General features: G+C 39.5%; 1 protein-coding gene across 5 annotated transcripts in view; it reads left to right on the top strand.

The window, feature by feature from the left end:
- The window catches only part of Esrrg (estrogen related receptor gamma), a 589,781-nt gene that overhangs the window by 294,268 nt on the left and 281,116 nt on the right, over window positions 1–14,397 (top strand). The window contains exon 1 of one of the 5 annotated variants that reach the window (XM_047520879.1): window positions 3,807–3,896. The exons of the other annotated variants lie outside the window; for them this stretch is intronic. The gene's annotated coding sequence lies outside the window, so the exon portion shown is untranslated. Of the gene's footprint in view, window positions 1–3,806; window positions 3,897–14,397 lie in introns of those variants that run through there. 5 annotated transcript variants of the gene reach the window in all.

Consider the following 14,397-nt stretch of genomic DNA (forward strand, 5'->3'; position numbering starts at 1 on the left):
AGAAAAAAAAAAGAAAAGAAAAAAATCTTTTGATAAAATTAAATGACATGAAACTTGATGTTGAATAGAATTATTTTATGAACTGAGGAATGGTGGTTAAGGACCTGCCTCTGAAAAATAAAATTACAAGTCAACCTGTATATGCAATTGCTATTAAACCTGATGTGGTAGTCTCCAGTTTTTAAATTTTAGATTCATTGGTAACCTCTGATCAAGACTCATCCAGGTGTCTATATTTCAGGCAGGACATTTTTTTCCGCTAAGTAACTTGGTATGGGTTTTTCTTTCGTCCTGCGGAGTATTGATAGCTCAGAGATTGTGGTACTTTGTGTTATCTCACTTCCAAGTATTGACCAGGCCCTGCTTAGCTTCCAAGATCAGATGAGATGGTAGTGTTTAGGATGGAATGGTCATGGACACCTCACGTGATCTATAAGCCATGTTGTATCTTTAGAGCAATAATAGCATGCAAACATCAAGAATGCTAAATGTTCTTATCAACATGGATCCAAAAACTTTTGGAACTTACTTAAATGTTTCTCTAAATTCTACCAGAAGGTCTCCCTAAAAGATTTTTAACCTGTCAGGACAGGTGCAGAGGGATTCCACATTGGAAGGGAGCTTGAATAAGTACCTTTTTAAGATTTCATTCACCTGTGGGGTCCTATGACCTTTTGATTCTAAGTTAAGAATATGCCAACTCCTGGAGCCTTCGTGACTGGCTATGAACTTAGTAAATTTCTTCTGTAACCTAGCTACCTCACACACTAAATCTGTGACTGTTACTGGGCTTTGTCGTTTATCTGAAACTTAGCAAGTTATTCTGTACCTGGCACCTCAAAAGCACTGAGAAATGATTAGCTGTTGTAACTATTTCATGAGCCAGAGTTCTTAGGTAGCCATCCTCATTTTGGTTCTTTCCCTTATCTGCCTCCTTTGAAAACTATAATCATGCCAGGCATGGTGGCATACACCTGTAATCTCAGTGGCTCGGGAGGTTGAGGCAGGAGGATTGCAAGTTCAAAACCAGTCTCAGCAACTTAGCGATGCCTTCAACAATTTAGCGAGACCTGGTCTCAAAATAAAAAATAAAAAGGGCTGGGGATGTGGCTCAGTGATTCAGTGCCTCTGGCAGAAGAGGGAGATGCTGCATGGAAGAATGAAAAGGGTATCAGAACCTCATTGTCCTTGTCCACCTAGCACAGCTGGGAACTGCCTCCGGTCAAATACCTGTGCCCCAAATCTCCTTACTCTTCATCATCAAAATGAGAAATCCATGCTCTAAAACAAAAAGCATTGCCTCCCACCCATTTAGTATTTTTAGATTACATTTTAAGTAGTTTTAGGGACTTCACACAAAAAAACCAAAAACCTCTGTTGAAAAATGGAAACAAAGTTGGACAGAATGTCCACTTGGTAAACTAAACTTGATACTCCTCGGATAGTAAGGCATTTTTTCTGACTCCAGAGAACTATTTTGACACAGTTATAAGACCTGAACCATATCCTGAGAAAAAATGGAAGAAAAGAGTTTTTGAGCACTCACAAAATGGTGATATACTTCATGGGAAGATGATGCATGCCCAGGAGTCCTGCCCACCTGCTTCTGCAGGGGGAACAATGCTGTCAGACAATGGGACATTAATTTTAGAATTCTTGGAAACCTTCAGCTTGTTCTCCAAAGCAGCAGCTAGTTTACTAATATACACATGTCGGACTGTGGCTCAAGACTACCATGAACTTGTTAATTGTTGATTTCAGATTAGAGTTGCCCTCAGAACGTATTAAAGCTCAACAATACAGAATTGGTTCCTTAATCAAGAGTGTGGAATTGCCCGGCTATCACATAGAAGAGGAAAATGTACAGGAGTTACTGAGCTCTGGCCTCGCAGATAGGATTCCTTTACAAGCCCACAGGTGCCCATTATGCATTCCCTCTCCACCATAAAGAGGTAAAGGCAATAACATCATTTGATGATGGGTTTATTCTCTCCAAATTTCAAGATTGAAATAGAAAAACAACACCTGAATGTCATGGCCAGGGCAGCTTCCTGCTGTCCAGCCCTCCGGAGTTGCACAAAAGCAAGGGAATCCTGGAAAAAGAGCATTAGGGGATTTGTTTGTTGGAGCTCAGTATTTCTTACATTCCAGGTTTACTCTATACTTAATTTAACTCCTCGAGTAATATCATACACTAGGGCAGAACTAGGAGGAGGTGAACGGTACTGCAGCCTGCACATTATGCCTGACCTTGCAGCTGAGTATTAATTTGAAGTAGTGGAATTAAATTTTTCTATTCTTTTGCATTGTCATGCCTCACGTTGATAAGCACAAAGAAATGTAAATAAAAAAGACCTATTTCAAAACCTTCCATACAACCTTTTTGTTTTATGACAAAAGACAGTTAATTAACATACTAGCAGTAAGCAGCCTTCCCAAACTCATGCTAATTATGTATTCTGTTGACCGTGACTCTAGTCATACGGTAATTGGCTTGCAGCAACATGACATTTCAAATCATCTCTTGAAATTACATCAAAAAGCCAGCCTGTTTTGTTTTGATAGGGGAACAATCAATTTGATAAGTGGTAACACAGCTCATTGTTTCACATTAATTAGACTAATTGCTGCATGTTAGCCTCTGAAATAGACAGAACTTGGAGAAGACAAAGGCTGCGGCCTTTAGCATGCAGTGCGTGTGATGGTTCCACTTGCTTGCACATACGGTAGGCAGAAAACAGAGCTGTTAGGAGGCAGCCTTGCGGGAGGCTGGGTGTTAACAGTAGTTTGATGTGTTATGCTTAATACACTGGCTTTCAATTATAGCATCCAGGTTCCAAGTCCCACAGAGGAAAGAGAGGATGGCTTTGAAGAAGAGTTGTTTCCCAGCTAACCAGGTTTGGGTTCCGAGGGAGTTACAGCAATCTTCCAGTCACCTCTCTCCTTCAAACCCATCCACTCTTCTATGCTTGCCTGCCGGGGAGATCCTACTTATATCCCTTTGCAATATTCTGGGCATAAATGCCTTAAAAAAAAACAGAGGGAAGCAAAACAAATAAGTCAAAGCAAAACCAAATACCTGAAGGAAAAAAATCTCTCTTTTTTTTTTTTCCCTCCCTAATTACAACAGTGTTTTAACCCACAGAGGTTAAAACTGACATTATGAAAACCTAACACTTCAGCACTACACATGCCTTTCACTTTGACAGACTGTACCTTGGCTTATTCTTGAGACCACCAATTTGGTCAAATTGGACAGCGTGATCTTTTTGACAGCAGCACATGTCAATCTCAATTGGCAGCCGAGAGAATTTTGCTTGTGACCCGCCCGGACTTCTGATGCTCACATAGGTTGATGATATCGTGTTACTGGGCGTCTGATGCAATGGAACAGAATTCCTGTCCAAGCAAGAGGCATCCGGCACTTTAAAAACCCAGATGCACTGCCTCTGTTGCTCTGACATTGTCTAGTTATCCACACGCAGCTTGGGAATCTTCCTATCTAACTGAACCACTGTGCTAACCGGGGGCCTGTTGTGTGTACCGACTCATGTCTATACTGTTTTTACCTGTGATGTGGGAAATTAGTCTACATATTTGATTCTGCAGTTGCATATCACCAAATTCACTGAGGTTAGATGGTAAATCATCTTGATGGCTTTGGGCTGAATTTGATCTAAGAGACAAAGTGTCAAACAACAGACTCTGCTAACTGCTTCTGCAGCTCGATTTCAAAGGATAGTGTCCACATGTTCCTGGTGTGGAAAGGACTCTGTTTCTCACTAGTTTCTTCAGCTATGCCAAGAGTGGTGTTGTCTTTGAACAGGAAGGACAGCAAAAATAAACATAACAGTTTTTTTGATAAGATACACAGCTGCATTACACATCCCAAAATTGTAAGTACGATGTTTCTCCATTTGTGAATGCTTATGGGCTTTCATTGAAATTGCAGAGGGAAATTCGGACCTGGCTTGGAAAATGAATTAGAAACATTTAAACCAGAATGATTTGCTTCTGTATATGAAGGTATCTCGGGTGGGGAAAGGGAGGTGTGCTGACATTTGTGCCAAAGGAGAGCATTTCAATTCTTCTTTTTATCAGTCCCTCAAAGAAATGATCCTTTTGCAGGAACTTCAAAGCACAAATTTGTGCAGCAGGTTTAATTTGGTCATTTAAGAAAAAAATAGTGTGTGGTGTAGCAGAAGCAAGCAATTAAATGATTGCTCCTACAAGTTAATAAATCTTCAACAGCCTTTTTAAATGGTACAAGGATTTGTGATGTAAGTGTGCTAATGTGCTGGTTTTCCTCTAAAATCCCAGGGTTTATTCAGAAGTTAAATGATTGGGGAACAAAAAAAGTACCAAGATTGAAGCCCCTTAACATTCAGTTTAAGTGCTGGTTCCACTTGCCTGAGCACAAGTTGGAAGTTGCTTTGTTAGGATTCTAGCCGGCATCTTCGCTGTCACTACGGGTTCTTGTACAGTCAAGCCCCACTCTGTGCAGAGCAAATCTTTGCTCAGTTAAGCGAGCGTCAGTCACTGGTAAGCTTGGCTGCTGGCCCAGGGTTGTTAGGCTTTTCCATGCTACACCTGAATGAGATATTGACAAAACATTGCTATCTACACAGAGTTGAGGAACTGGACAAATAAATAAATTAATTAAATTGTCATGGGGCTGACAGAATAATTTCGAAAATGCAACTTACACATCCAGTGCCCAAGCAGAACAAGGAAGCAACCACTTGCTTGGTGTGAGCTGGTGTACCATTTGGTGGTCTGGATGCTTTCTTTCCTTCCTTCTGTCCATCTGTCCATCCGTCTTGAAATTGTGGGTTTAGACTTGGAGGGTGGTTAGAGGGAAAGATGTACTGGCAGAATATTAACCTGTGTAAAACCATTTGAGCCAGTTACTTGTTTAATTCCTATAGGCTTTGCCCAGTTGTATATTTAACAAAAGCTCCCCCAAAACACTGTGGAATAAAGTTACCAGGATTTGGAGTGGGGAGAAAACTCTGATAGTAGGTAATTTCTGCTGAGGAGAAAAATAAGGATCAGAGAAAATCAGGGACGAGTAGAAAAAAAGACATAAAATAGGAGTAGTTTTTAAATAGGAATTGCTGGCAGGGCTATTAATCACACAGAGTGCTCCCAGCTACAAGGGTGTGTGAGTACAGCTAAGACCAAAGGACAGAAGCTTGACAGGAAGCTCTGAATATACTACCAAACACCCCCTACAAGGTGTCAGAGAGATGACCTGTTCCAAGAAGCTGAAAGGAAAATCTAGAAAAATCCAGGGAATTTTTATAAATATTTAGATTCTTTAAGTAATACTGCAAATGAATACTCTGTTGTGATTGTGGCCATTCTTATTCTCAGTCCTATGAAGAGAAAGTGGATTTCATTGATGGCTGTAGATTGGCTACTCAGCAGGATTTGGCGATGGTGGTGCAGGGAGTAGTGTCAAGTACTCATGATCCTGAACATTCGTGTGAACTTTTATTTCAAGAAACTCTTAAATTGAAAGTTTGCAAGGAGAAATCAGGAATCACTGTAGATGCTAAAGATTTAATAACATCTTCAAAGGTAGATTTGGTATTCCTATAGTGTGTATTTGCTATTTTAGTGCATAATTTCTCCTTATAATTATGTCTGTATTGAAATGGGGTAGTTTTGAAGGGGTGGCATTATGCCCCTGCACACTCACCCCACATTGCTACCAGAGCTAACTGTTCTGGGACTCCATGGGGCAGTGTAACTGGCATGGTGACTTGTGATCTTTCCCACTCAAGTTTGTCACTCACTACTGTAAACACAAACACTCTGGTTGACCTCACAGAATCTGGACTTTCGTGGTGCAGGCAAAGACAAACCCAAAGAAATGAAAACACCCATTCATAAGTCACTTTGAGCTCATGATAACAGCATGACATACGGCATTGAAGAATATTGTTAAGACGGATAGGATCACTTTTCCCTTTAGTATTGCTTTCCCTCTCAATGTTGGATTCATAATCTGTAAGTGGAGTTAGTAATATCCACAGCATAGGGGTGCTGAGCAAGTTAAGTGAATGTAGAACTCTCAGCCTAGTGCTTAGTACCTATTAAATGAGCACTGTTTTGAAAATGTGGAATATTTATCCAGTAGCAAAGGATAGGCATAAACTGCTATGTTTGTAATTATTTGATTTCATCTGTGCCTTCCTATTCATTTTCCTACTAAAACTTTGGTTGGATATTTTAAGCTAGCTTGCAGAATTAGGGGGCAAAGGATAACCATTCAATTGATTCTTCTGTTTTGACTTTGTTGCTGCTGCTTTCCTTCCATTGAGGCACAGAATGCTCCAACATCCTATGGTTCTTACCATTCTTTTGCTAGAACGCCCTGTTTCCTTGGAAAGATGGACTCTGCTACTTCTTCCTGCCTTGGATAAACCTCACTTGGCCTCCATTAAAGTCAGTTTCCCCACTTCCCAGAACAGAAAAGACACCTTGGGGGTGTCTTCTTAGCACCAGTTACAGGCTTACTGGAATGCTTCCCCAGGCACTGCAAGGGGCAGGACACTCTTTGAGGAGAGGGACTTGGGCTCTTTCGAATACCTTGCATCTCCCCACTCAGACACACTGAGTAAACGAACATCTGGATTACCAGAACTGCCCAGAGTACAACTGAATTATTTTTGTCTTGTCTTTTTTATACCTGTTCTCTCTGCTTTACTTATACAGAGTATTTTTGAGTAGCATGATGCCTCAAAATGTATGGGGTTTGGACTGGAAGGAAATACAAATAGGCAGGAGAACCTCCAAGATAGAAAGGAGTTCCTATTTAGATATTTATTAGGAATTGGTAACATGAACTGGAGATGTAGCTCAGTGATAAAGTATGTATGTGCCTAACCTGTGTGAGGCCCTGGGTTCCAGCCCCAGCACTACCATACAGACAAACAAAAACCAAACCAAACCAAACAAAAAATAATTAGTCACTCATATACATCAAAAGCAGAAAAATTAATAACCCACTTTTTAAAAATTGGGCAAAGGACCTGAATAGACTTTTTCAAATAACACACAAAAGTGGCCTGTAAGGCTATTAAAAGGTACTCAACATCACTGGTCATAAGGGAAATGCAAATAAATACCACAGTAGAATATTACTATGAATCTGTTAGGCTGGCTGTTATCAAAAAATAAAAATGACAACAAAATCAAAGACATATACAGGTAAGGATATGGAGAAAGGCAAACCTTATACAGTATTGAAGGAAATTGACCACAGTGAAAAGAGTACAGAGGATCCTAGAAAATTAAAAATAGAATTATCATATGACCCATCAGTCATACATCTAGGTATTTCTTCAAAAGTATTGAGATCAGGCTCTCAAACAGATACTAGCACTACCATGTACTTGGCAGCACTATTTACAATGGCCTTTATATGACTATAACCGAAATGTTGACTAATGGATAAATAAAGAAAATGTGGTATATATGGACAATGGAATATTATTTAGCTAATAAAATAGATGAATTCTGCCAAGTGCAGTAACATGGGTGAAAGAAGTGAAGGAAGCCAGTCACAGAAGGACAAATGCTGACAATTTTACTTAAGAAGCATCTAAAGTCATTCAACTCATAGAAACAGAGAGTTAGAATGCTATTTTCCAGGGTCTGAGAGAAGGAAAAATGGGAAGTTGCTAATCAATGGGTATAAATTTCAGGCAAAATGAAAAATGGATGAGTTCTAGATAACTGTTGTATAACGTTGTGCCTGTAGTCAACAATACTGTGTTGTCCACTTAAAAAGTCTGTTAAGAGGCTCAGACTGGTGGTATAGCTTAATGGAAGAGAGTTTGCCTAGCATGCAGGAGGCCCTGGGTTTAATCCAAGTACTGAAAAAAAAAAAATCTGTTAAGATGGCATGTTTCATGAAGTGGTCTTAGTCTTTTTTTTTTTTTTCATTTTTTTAAAATTGTAAACAAATGGGGTACAACTTGTTTCGCTGATTGTACATGAAGTAGGGGCGTACCATTTATGTAATCATACATTTACATAGGGTAATGATGGTTGATTCATTCTGTTATGTTTTTGGTCTTAGTCTTACTACACTAAAAAAAAAAATAGAAGAATTGAAATAGAGAATTGGTAAAAATATTAAATTGTATACCACACAACCAGTGATATGAATCTCATTTTTGTAATAAGATAGTTATGCTCTTGCCCCCAAATCTTAAATCATGCTTCTTTAGCAGAGGGCTTTATAAATTCATGGTTTCGTAAACTGTTAAAACATGGGTCCACAAGACAATAGAGATCCTGTATAGGGATGGGCTTGATGGTGGGCAGAGATGTGAGTTAGCAAACTCTGAAACAGAATGCTAAATTTGTGAACTTATACAGTTATCTGCAGAGAAAGTTCCCAGCTTTCAACAGAGCCTGGAAGGAGTCTCTGGCCCCAAAGTAATTAAAGACCCATGTTTTGGTATTTTAGTTTGTAAAAAGGATGTTTCTTACTGATTAAAATAGAAGACTATATATAATGATTCATCATTATTAAAGAGATGCTTTTATGGTTTATATACACCCCTGTTTATCAACTGTGTATTTAGAAAGGGTTTCTTAAGTGGTCTTAAGCATTGATTGAAAAATATCGGTGCTTGCTTTTTAAAGTTTTCTGTTTTTCTACTAGGAAAAGCCTGGAATCTGATCACTTTGCAAACTCTTGGGTGCATGGGGGTACACCAGGAAGTTTGTGCACTGTTGGCTTCATGGTGTGTTCCTTCTGGTTTTCTGGTTTCTTTTTAGAATTTGTATCATTATGTGCTTAGAGCATTTATGACAAGATGTTAATGGTTTCCTGACTGGGCAGACGGCTATGCTGCAAGGTGTTATATTTTCAGTAAAATCATCTATTTTATTAAACTTTTCCTTCAATGTTAGCTTATTTGCAACTTAAATTCTGTTTTTTTGTTTCACTTTTAGCACTTCTATTTCTTTGTTTTAGTGTAATTTCATTTGAAAGTACTGAAATTCTTCTCCCCTTCCCCTTTGATAAGTTAGTATATTTTTACTTATAAATATGGGAATATTTTGAAGAGGATTCCCCCTTCTCAAGGAAATTTCAGTTAGCCCTTCCTATCATTTGGTTTCACATCTGTGGATTCATCCAACTGTGGATTGATGATATTAAAAAATAATTGTGACTGTACTGAACATGTACAGGATTTTTTCCATGTCTTTATTCCCTAAACAATACAGGAAAACAATTATGTGCATGTTATTTGCCTTGTGTTAAGTATTATATGTAATCTAGAGATGATTTAAAGTATACTGGAGGTTCTATGCTAATCTTATGCCATTTTATAAGACTTGAGCATCCACAGATTTTGGTATCCTTGGGGGGACCTGCAACCAATCCTCTGTGCATACCAAGGGATGAATATTTATGGTTTGAGGGCTATATAAATTATAATTCCAAATTACTGGCAAATGAAACATTTTAGTTATCATTATAAACAAATTTGCTGAGCTTGGTTAAAGTGCCTGGGATGTTTCTGTTTTGCTTCTAGTTTGTGTTTGTGTTGAGGATGTGTCTTGTGCCAGAGGTTGATAGAAGTGAAAATTTTCCCTCTTGGTTGAGAGTTTGAAAATGTTTTATTATATAAAAGCCTCCTTGTGATACTGTATCCCAGTGTTCTTGGCTCTATCATTACACAGTCCTCATCCCCTTTCCTATAGAGTCTTTCCAGGTGACCTCGAGTCTTCCTTGAGAAATCATGGATAACTTCTAGTATTTCATATTTAGTTCTCCTGTGTATGAACTAGCCTCACCTCCCTAGGTAACTTGAAAACTCTGGGAGGACAAGGGCCATCTTCTTTGTGCCAGACACATTTTTAACCTCAATGAGTCAATGGCTGTGTTGTCCCCTCCTCTCCTGGGTAGACCTGAGTAATCCGACCAGTCGCTTTAGCTCTGATTCTGCAAGAGGCGGGTGACTTTGGATGTGTAAAGCTTGTTGAGTTAGATTCTTTCCTGAAGTACTTTTTAAGCATAGCAGAAAGAGCAGAATAGGGTCACTGGGTAATGGGTACAAATGGTAGAACAAATTCTATGGGTCTTGAATGTGAACTATTTTAAGAATTTTTGTAAAAATCAGCTTCATTCTGGTCAGAATGAAACACTTGTTTTCCTATTGTCAGGTGAGGTGTGTGTGTGTGTGTGTGTGTGTGTGTGTGTGTATGTGTTGGGGCAGAGGATCTGATGAGCATAACAGTGGTGAAGGTTACATAAGAGGAAAGACATCTTTTATGGAGTGAACTCTATGTAGTGGAGCATATCCTTAGACTCCCAAAGAACAAAGGCTGGGAAAAGTCAGCGTTTAGGGTTGAAGAGGTCTTGGAAATTACATAACCACACCTGATTATATTGTGATCTGGGGATTGTTTCCTCAGTTGATTTAGATAGATACCTATTTCTCAAGATTTAACTGATATTATTAATAGATACTAATGCAAGTCAGGCCCTTATTTAAGAGCTTTGTATGTATTAACCAATTATCTCACAGCAACTCCATGGAGTTGAAGTAGGTATATTATCAAACCTCACCCCCCACCACCACCCCACAGCTTTACAGGTGAAAAAACTGAGGTAAAGAGAAGTTAATCCATTTACCTAGGATCACATATTTCTATCTACCTCTCGAAGCTATCCATTTTTCTCCCTCTTCACCATACCTACTGTTATGGTTTGGATGTGAGGTGTCCCCCAAAAGCTCACATGTGAGACAGTGCAGGAAGGTTTAGAGGAGAAATGATGGGGTTGTAAGTCTTAACCCAATCAGTGAATTAATCCCTGATGGGAATAATTGAAGTGGTAGGGTGTGGCTGGAGGAGATTGGAATTGTGGCATGGCTTTGGGGTATATACTTGGTATCTGGAGAGTAGAGACCCTCACTGCTTCCTGATCAACATGATGCAAGCTGCTTCCCTCCACCACCCTCGACTGCCATGATGTTCAGCCTCACCTCGAGCCCTGAGGAATGGAACCAGCCTTCAATGGACAAGACCTCTGAAACTATGAGCCCTCAAATAAACCTTTCTTCCCTTACAGTTGTGCTGGTTGGGTCATTTAGTCACAGCAGCAAAATAGCTGACTAAAACACCTACCTTGGACTAAGCTATCATTGTTTTCTCTCTAAACTTCTGCAAAGGCATCCTCACCAGTTGTCCTGCATCCATTCCTGTTTCACTGATAGAGTCTGCCTTAGACTGGTTTAACAATGTGTTTAAAATTCCCACCTGCTCATGACACTTCCTTGCTTTTGGTGACCACATATGGGAGGTAGCCTATCCCTTTGTGGAGGCCTCTTTCATCCTCTGTGTTATACAGCTTTCCTTCACTCTTGCAGATCAACTGAAATAATCAACCTAAGAAGAGGAGTGGTCTGGGTTGGGTTTCAGAAGTTTGAGTCCATGGTTGCTTGGTCCTGTCACTATGGGCCTGTGGTGAGGCACAACATTATGACAGGGAACATGTGGTGGAGCATCTGGAGATAAAAGCAGAGTAAGAGATCATTGACCCAATATCCCACTCAGGGTCACCCTCCCCCCATCACCTAACTTCTATTTTCTAGCTCCACCTCCTAAAGGATCCACCACCTCCTAAAAGTAACTGGTGACCAAACCATTAACATAGACTTTGGGGGACACCAAAGATCCAAACCATCATCCTCTCTTTCTTGCTCATTGTATCACTTCTCCAAACTCTCTCATGTATCCGAACCTTGGCACATGCAGTCCCTCTGTCTGTAATGCTCTCTTTTTTTCCGGTATTTCTCCTTATAGATTTCTACCCACCATTCAGATGATAACTCAAGTTGACCTTTGGACTGGGGCTATAGCTCAGGGGTAAAGCACCCTCCCAGCATGTGTGAGACCTTGGGTTCAATCTCTAGTTTGTTTTTTTTTTTTTTTTTTTTTTTTTTTTTAACCACAAAGTAAAAAACAAAACAAAACAGTTTACCTTGTCAGGGAAGCCTTCTGACTCCCTAACTAAATGGGATGCCACTCTTGCAAGCTTTTGAGCCCTCAGGGACTATCTGTTTGACTTACTGTTGTGTTTCTAAAGCTAATACAGTGCCTAGTACACAGCAGACAATAAGTATTTGTTTAAAGAAGGAAAGAAGGAAGGAAACCCTGAGGAGCCAAGGAATTATTAATTGCTCTCCTGGTTGGTCAAGGTTTTGAATTACAGAATCTGATTTGGAACCCTGCTGTACTGCTTATTTATGAAAAAAAAAATGGAGGAATTGGGGTCCAAGGACAAAAGAGGAGTCAAATGCAATTCTGAGAATTCCAAATCATCTCAGTAGACACTCTGCCCTACAGGAGGTGGAACATAACTCCCCACTGCCTAAGTGTGTCCTGGGGGGGCTGGGTAGAATCATGTCCCTCTCCAAAATTATACAGTATGGAAGAAGGATGGAAGAGAGTGACTTTACAGTGGAGTCTGTCACATCCTCATTCTCCTCTTCAGGTGATAAAGATCAGTATCAACAATGATCGTTTATGTTGGTAGTACATATATTTCATAATGATACAATGAACAGTACCTGTCTTATGTGGTCTTACTTCCCCTAACTCATAACCCCTATCTAGTCACCAGAAAAATATTTCCACTGAGGAATTCTACAAAAATACCTGACCAGTGTTCCTCAATGCTCCCAAGGTCATTAAAAACAAGGAAACTCTGAGGAACTTTTATAAGAGGAGCCTTAAGAGTCATGGTAGATACTTATAATGTGGTATGCTGGATGGGAGATTAGGACAGAAAAAGAGCAATAGGAAAAAAACTAAAGAAATTCAAATGAGTCATTGTATCTCTGTTGGTTCATCAGTTGTGACAATTGTATCATCCTGATTTTAACAGTAGGAGAAATTTGAATGGGGGAAATGGGAACTCTGTACTATCATAATGACTTTTTGTAAGTCTAAAATGATTCTGAAATTATAAGTTTATTTTAAACAAAGAAGCAGTGCTGAGGTTTTGCACACATGTGACTAGGAAAAAGTATCAAAACAGCAACAGAAGAATCAACTTTGAGTGTGGGGAAGCAAACAGTGCAGCTGATGTTAAAATCAGACCCGAGAGTTCAGCAGATGCCAGGAGACAAGGAAGGGGAGGTGCCAGAGGAGCTGGGTAGGGAAAAGCAGGAAGAAATTGGACAGAACCAGAAGAAACAATAGAAACCAGTGAATTTTTTCCCCCATAATTTGGAGAAATGAGTAGAAGAAATTTCTATGAGCTCAGAGGCTCGGTCCATTCATAATGAAGAGTGCAGCACTGAAAAAGTGCCGATTAAATGCATGAATGAAGGCTGTCCATGGGTTGATTTTGTAAGAAGGCAGTTTTTGTTATTGTTGCTGTTTAGGAAATCCCACAGTATCGTCATTTCTAGTCCTTTTCCTAGAACTTCCATTTCTCCAGTTCAGGGTCCTACCTTGGAGATATACAATGACCTGGGACCATTCTGGGAGCTAGTGGGTATCTAGCTAGTAGCTAGTAGCTGAGGGTATCAGGCTTTTCTACCAGGTTCTCATGCCAGCAGGGTATTCCTGGTACCCCATGGCTTCCCCCCTTGCCCTCTCCTTCTATCCTTGTCGTCAGAGTTTCTCTACCTCAATTTTTCCTAAGGCAAAGTGTGCATGAAGAGTGGTTTCTATGCTTTTTGGGAAGTAGGTAGAGGATGTAGGGGGCAGAATGTCAGCCCCTGCATTATACCATTATCTGGTGCACAAAGCCATTGAGCCTTGAGCTTTCTGGGTAGAGTCTGATCTTTGTTGATGCCCAATCAGTCTCTTGTTCACTTCCTTTTTGCTCAGTTATTACTCTATGCTCTGCAACATTATCTACCATGGTTCTGAGTCCTGGAGGTCTCCTGTTTTCATCAAAGATGGAGAGTGTGTGTATGTTTCTTTTTCTCGCTGTTTTACAGAAAATTCTGAGATGAAGGGGATAGAAAAGTCTTTCCTTTCTTAATGTCAGAGTGCTGTGATTCAACATTTAAATGTACTTTTGTTTCTTATTCATTCAAGTTTATATTTTTAAAATGTTAAAATATAAGATATATCTTAGTCCATTTATTTTACTGAAAAAGCAGATTACATCAAGGAACAGAACTGTCCATTTATTTTTCCATCGAGTCTGGTTAGTTTAAGTAAGTTTAGTCTTTAGAGCAAATTACTTTATGCCTTTGGGGCAATACTCATATTTTTGAGAGGTAAGCAGTCTTTGTCAAGTGATGGAAGAATCAAAGCTTATTTTCTTGAATGGAAATTAACTGAACCTGAGGCCCTTTCTTGTACCACCGCCATTTGGTTTTTTTTTTTCTTTTAATATTTTAG

This window comes from Sciurus carolinensis, chromosome 12, assembly GCF_902686445.1.
Source record: "Sciurus carolinensis chromosome 12, mSciCar1.2, whole genome shotgun sequence".
In the NCBI taxonomy this organism is placed as follows: Eukaryota; Metazoa; Chordata; class Mammalia; order Rodentia; family Sciuridae; genus Sciurus; species Sciurus carolinensis.